Consider the following 7043-nt stretch of genomic DNA (forward strand, 5'->3'; position numbering starts at 1 on the left):
CTGGGGGGGTGGGCGGCCGGGAGCCACGTAGGGCCCACTGCCATTGCTGCTGGCCAAGGGGGGGAGACGCCTGGGCAGGCGGGCAGCTGGGAGCCACGTAGGGCTTGCCGCCTTTGCTGCTGGCCGGGGGGGGGGAGAGAAGCCTGGGCGGCTAGGAGCCACACAGGGCTCACCGCCATTGCTGCCGGCCGAGGGGGGGGAGAATCCTGGGTGGCCGGGGGGCTGGGGCTCGCCTCCATTGCTGCTGGCTGAGGGGGGGGAAGCCTTGGCGGGTGGCTGGGTGCCACACAGGGCTCGCCGCCATTGCTGCTGGCCGAGGGGGGAGGGAGAGAAGCCTGGGCGGTTGGGAGTCACACAGGGCTTCCCACCACTGCTGCTGTCCGGGGGGGAGGGAGAAGCCTGGGCATACCCCTCCCCCATGAGTATCGTGTGTTCCGCTTCTTGTGATACCTAATTGTCAAAGAAAAGAAAGAAAAGAAAGGAAGGAAGGAAGGAAAGAAGATGGGGGAGGGAGGATGGGGAAAAGAGAGAGAGAGAGGTGGAAAGAAAGCAAATAAATGGGGAGGGAGGGAGAGGTGGAAAGAAAGCAACTTTAACTTAAAATATGTTCTCCAAACCACCCCCCACACACCTGCACACCATCTGGCTTGGCTTGGAGAAGGGATTTAAAGAGACAAATGCCTTCTCCAAGCCAGCCGGGGGGGGGGCGCTTTGAGAAGGCATTTAAAGTTGCTTTCTTTCTTTGCTCCCCCCCACTTCAAGCCTATGCAGGGAGGGGAGCACTGGCTGGGAAAAGGAAGACTGATCGGGGAATCATGCCTCCCCCTTTGCTTCCCCAGCCGCCTCACCAGGAGCTGCACAATATGTGTAAAAGAGCCACATGTGGCTCCCGAGCTGCAGTTTGGCCACCCCTGGCTTAAGTCTAACCAGCGGTGTCTGGCCTGGCTTAGCATTCCCCAGCTCATTGTAAAAGAATGATTTAATTTAAAGCAGAAGAGCTCGCATCATTTCCAAATAATTAACTGTAGCACTGAGGTTCCAATAGCCTTTCTTCAGGGCTCTAGTAAAACCAGTGGACCCCTTGGTTTAAATGAAAAGGGCTTTAAGTGATATATGAATAGCAGTACTTGTTGCAGGAATCAATTATGCAGATGTTTCATGAACATGGGCATTTACCATCTTCTTCAAGGTCCACAAGGCAGCTGCAAGCACTAAAAAACTGGGATTAGACCTCATGTATGAAGTTTGATGCCACAGTTATTTATGTACCCAACCTATGCTTTAATGGGCCACAGGAAGCCGCAGCATGAAGCTTTGCTGTGTTTCCCATAGGTTAATTTCATTATTTTATTTGTGCAGGCAAGGCATTCAAAAAGATCAAAAGGTCAGAGTACCTTACCTCTCATGAAAGGCTGAAGCATTTGGGGCTTTTAGTTTAGAAAAATGGGGACCAATGATAGAGGTTTATAAAATCATGCTAGATTTGGAGATAATGGGTACAATAAATGTTTCTCTCTCAACTCCACAACTCAGAGTCATCCAATGAAATAGATTTGGGACAGACAAAAAAAATCATTTTACACAGCCTATGATTTCTGAAATTTCTATGTATATTAACAGCTAATGACCACAACAGTTCAGTAGAACCTTCATGTTCAGAGGCAGTAGACCTTTGCATACCAGCTGCTGGAGAGCAAGCCATGGGGGGGGGGGGAGCTGTTGCCTTCACACTCTACTTCTGGTATTCTTGGGACACTTGGTTGGAAATTACAGGAAACAGGATGCAGAACTAAAAGCCTGATCCAACTTGGCCTTTCTTTCATGTGACTGCATTTTAGTAGACAAGTATAGTATCTGCTACATGGGAGTAGTTAATGGAGAGTTATAGCTGTTGACACCTTGGATAGGTACAGCTAATATTGGCTCACAGTTTTTCTTTTCTTGCAGAGGAACTTTGGCATGCCAACAGGCTGTGCAATGCTAAGCTTCCCTAACACTGTACGAAAGCCAATGTGACTTAGCTATAGCATGTCAGACAAGGGAGACTCAGGTTCAAATCCTCACTGAACTTCATTAGGTGATCTTAAATCAGTTACTTTCTTAGTTTAGCCTACCTTACAAGGTTATTGTTAGAATAAAGTGGCAGGGGAACCACGTATGCTATCCTGTGCCCCTTAGAGAAAATTCAGGAGACAGAGGCAAGGGGTGCTTGTGCTTCCCATTGAGGAGCCTTTCTATGATTTCTACTAGACTCCTGGGGGTCAAAAGGGAGACAGGAAACCCTACAGGATTATCAGCCACTTGGGGTAATAGTATTTTAGAGATTCTGCAAAGGATCTGTTGTCTCCCCAGCTGCAGTGTGAAGCCAAGTGACTTTTGTCTGTTAAGTGAAAAGCCAGTATATAGTAAGGATCAGTTTACAAATTAGGGTTGCCAGCCCCCAGGTGGGAGTGGGGGATCCCCCAGTTTGGTGGGCTCCAGTTCACTGGCCAGCGGAGGAAGCCCTGCCCCCAGCACCCACCACGACATCCCCAACATGATGACATCACTTCCGTGTGATGTCATCATGCTGGGGGTGCTGCGTGCGGCGGCGACACCTCACCCCCCACCAGGGAGCAAAGAGGACCTGGCAACCCTATTACAAATCCTCCCATAACTGCGAAGACTGCTCCTATTGAAAAAACATAGTGGAAGCGGGTGACTATCTAATAGGTATCATATAGAAAAATATCTAGTAAAGAGACTAAGCTAGGATGACAGCCAGAGTGGTGTAGTGGTTAAGAGCAGAGGACTCTAATCTGGAGAACTGGATTGATTCCCCACTCCTCCACATGAAATATGCTGGGTGACCTTAGGCTAGCCACAGTTCTCCCAGAACTCTCTCAGCTCCACCTACCTCACAAGGTGCCTGCTGTGGGGAGAGGGAGAGAAGACAATTGTAAGCTGCTTTGAAACTCCTTAAGATAGAGAAAAGCCGGGTATAAAAATCGACTCTTCTCTTCTTCAGTGAATTCACCCACTGTGAATAAGAAAATGAAGTCCAGGCAAACCACGACCACACTCAGACTACCCACATGTCTGAAATACAAAGGCTGCGGTCACACGGAACATGAGCCACGCAAGAGAGACGGAAGACAGGCGGATTTTCCGGACGCGATCACACCACCACATCTGGGAAGCGTAGAGTTCCCGCGCCGAACCCGAGGCTTCCCGCCGAAGATGCGGGGTAAAAAACTAGTACCTCCGAGGTACTAGTTTCCGGAAACCGAGGGGCAAGGGCGGGCGCCTGATTGCGTTTCCACTGGAATCCTGTGGCATCTGGCGCCCGCTCATGTCCCGTCGCGAACAGGTTTTTTCCCCCAAGTCTCCACAGAATGCGGACAAGCGCCCAACTGTGCATGCGCACAAAGAAGCCCCCTCCCACTGCAGCCAGGCTTGCCGCCTCTGGAGGGTCGCTATGGCCACTGTCGCGCAGGCGGTTAGAGCGGCTGTGACGAGGGGGCCCACCTCCCCCTCCATTGGCTATGCCTCAGAGCTCTGTTGGGGTCCGGAAGCGTCTGTCGCCCTCTCCGGTAAGCCCACCACCCGCCTTCGGATGTGCAGATACGATTGCTCAGTCATGCGTATGTACAAACGTCAGTTTTTAAAAAATCTATCCCATTTGCCACGGATGCGGCGCCTAGCGATTGCTGGTGTGATCACGCCGCACCGCTTCTTTGCCGCGCTGCAGGATGGTCGTGTGATCGGCACCTCCCCCCTAAACATGGGACCTAGACAGGACCTCGACGGGACATCTGATTGTGCAACCGCACGTTATTTTGCTCCGGGGCAAACAGCCACGCTCCCCCCCCCATTTTCCTGCCCATGTGACCGGGGCCAATCTCAGTTGTCTCACCAATCTCCCTCATGGTTGTTATTATAATCTATATACTATTTCCCAAGTGTGCACCCTATCTGTGGATGCCTAATCCGCAGATAGGGGGCACATTTAACCCAAGCAGGGTTGTCTGCAAATGTGGGTGAACCCCTAGGTTTGCAGAAAAATCTGAGAAGTGTAAGAAATACATTGAGCAGCTGGAGAGGAACCAGGAGGTTGTTGCAGCAGCTTCAGCAGCTTTGGTGGTGACAAAGTCTTAGAGCTGCCAGCAGGCCTGGCTCTTGGCCCGGTGCAGCGGTGGAGGCCAGACTGCAGATGCCAGAAGCCACACCAGGCTCAAAGCAGCTCCGAGACACCACCACTAACGTGGCTGGGACTCAAGGGAGTCATGCTTGATGGCATGGGGAGGATGGGATTCCCCCCCTTCAAGCTTTGCAGGCCCCCCACTTGTCAATATACCAGGGGTGGCCAAACTTGCTTAAAGTAACAGCCACACAGAATAAACATCAGATGTTTGAGAGCCGCAAGACATGAACAAATACTACACACAAGTTTTTTATTGAAAAATATGCAAACTTGCTTTTTAGTAACATATAAGTTAGACTGTATGAAAGAGTTGCAAGCGGCTCCCTGCAGTTTGGCCACCCCGTCAATATACTAATAGCAAAGTTGGCCAAATCTGAGAATACTTAAATCCAGAGACTGAAGCAGGAAACAGGCGAGACAGATCTTTCTACAAACCTGAACAGCGCTCCAGGTGTGCAAAATAAATAAATAAATCTGAAATCTTTAAAAAATGCGCCAGGTTTTTGTTTTTTAAACGAACTGTTAAATGGAGCACCTATAGCTTTAAGCAATGGATTCCCTCAGTGACCATTGCTAGGCAACAAGAGATTCCAGGTTTGGCTCTATTAGTAAAAGGCAGAGCCCTTTTCTGGCCTATTTTATCTATTCATTTATTTATTTTATTCAGCTTCTATCCCACCCTTTCCTGCAAGCAGGCTCAGGGCAGCTCACGATAATCAATAACAGCATTCATTGTTATGCTATTAGCTATTCCATCGAGATAAAATTAATTAAAACAGTCCTTAATGGTAGCTTAATTGTGTCTAATTTCAGTGCCTGATGAAACCATGAGGGTGGACTCGCTAAGGCCAGGCCTGGTGAGGGTGGCCAGCTGTAGGTTGAGAAATTCCTGGAGATTTTGTAGTGGAGTCTGAGGAGGCCAGGGTTTGGGGAGGGGAGAGGCCTCAGCATGGTATAATGCCACAGAATACACCCTCCAGAGCAGCCATTTTTTCCAGAGGGACAGATCTCTGTCATCTGGAGATCAATTGTATTCTGGGAGATCTCCGGGCCCTACCTGGAGGCTGGCAAACCTAGGCCTGGCAGCAATATCTGCATGACTTGATACCACCTGACTTGCACGACTCAATTAGGCCTGGCTGCTTGATACTATTTAACATCAACCATCCTGTGAAAGCCAACGTGACATCATGATTAGAGCATCAAAGCAGGGTCGGTGAGACCCAGGTGTGAATTCCCATGTTGTGGAAGCTCACAGGTTGATTTTGGACCAGTCACATATTTTCAGCCTAACCTACCTCACAGGGTTGTTGTGAGAATAAAAAGGAGGAGAAAAGAATAATGTAAGCTGCTTTGGTCCCTGCTATGGAGAATGGTGAAGCAAAAATTAAGTAAATAAATAACAAATGTAGCTGAAGATGGGAGGTTGCTTGGTGAATGGATGAGGAGAGAATGAGGCAGGCGAAGGGGAGATGATATGGGGGGGGGGATGTTTCCAGGGGAAGGAAAAGAGTAATTAGTGTGGGGAGTAGGAATGGGCATGAACCAAAACACGAAGCAAAATTAATCACAGTTTTTGTCCTGTTCATGGTTCATGAACCAAAGTTCTACTGTCACAAACTTATACAAACTTTTAAAGCAGTTTGTGGCAGTTTGTTGACAGACAAGAAAGTAGGAATTTAAATGGACTCCAAGTCGCTTTAAACTCCTGCTTTCTGTTCCCTGTGAAAGCCGCAAAAACAGCTGAGCTGCAGGGAGCGGCCAGCTTCCCATTGCTCAGCTGTTTTTCAGGCTTTCTGCAAACTTGCTCTACCGGCACTCTGTCCATTGACCATTTCATTTCTTTGTAATTTTTATGGAAACGCATGATCTTTATCTTTAAGTAATTTACAGTAAGTAACTCTTTTTGGCATTGTGCACTAAATTTTTCCAACTCCCTATTTAAACCTCCTCTAGTACGTGAGAGAAGCACAGTGTTATCTGGTAATTAAAAAGCGTAGAATGTACTGTAACTCGAGCCATTAATGACGGAATTGACCGGTTTCATATGTTAGTATTTAAGGCTGCAAGGATTCTATGTCGTAGACTCGGTGTTGTACTATTTTGGTTTATTTTGCTGGTCTTATGACTGTTCTTAATAAATTTGTTGTTGTTGTTGTTGGCTTTCTGCAAACCCCCTTGAAAGGGTCTGCGGTCCCTTTCAAGGGTATTTGCAGGGCCACGAACTGGTTCAGTTTGCTAACGAACCTCACAGTTCAATTCAGTCCATGGTTTGGCCACAAACCCTGAACCAAAATGAACCACATTTTTCCCGTTCATGCTTATCCCTAGTGGGGAAGGGGATAGAGGGGAAAGTGAGGTGTCTTCCCACAAGTCCTTGAGGGTTTCCTGCCTTACAAGTGGTCCTGGTCCAGTGGCTGGCACCACAAAACCTGGGCCACAGTTTTCCTAGGTAGAGGGGGGGGACTTAAGACAGAGGACAGATAAAGGTAGATCGGCTGTTGGGTGGGAAGGAGGGGAGCAACCTCAGTAGGGTATGATGACATAGTCCACCCTTTAAAGCAGCCATTTCCTCCATGGGAATTAGGTTGCCAGCCTCTAGGTGGGGGGTAGAGGTCACCCAGAATTACAACTGCTCTGCAGATTACAAGAGATCAGTTGCTCCGGAGAAAATTGATACTTTGGAGGTTGGATGCTATGGCATTATACCCCACTGAAAGTTGTTGCCCTCACCAAACCTCAACTCCCAGGCTCCACCCCCCATATCTGCAGAAATTTCCCAACCTGGAGCTGGCAACCCTAAGGAGAGAAGGAAGCTGGAAAATAGTAAGTCTTTCAGGAAAGGGAAAGAGGAAATAGG

This window comes from Gekko japonicus, unplaced genomic scaffold, assembly GCF_001447785.1.
Source record: "Gekko japonicus isolate JY-2015 unplaced genomic scaffold, Gekko_japonicus_V1.1 scaffold115, whole genome shotgun sequence".
NCBI classification, from domain to species: domain Eukaryota; kingdom Metazoa; phylum Chordata; class Lepidosauria; order Squamata; family Gekkonidae; genus Gekko; species Gekko japonicus.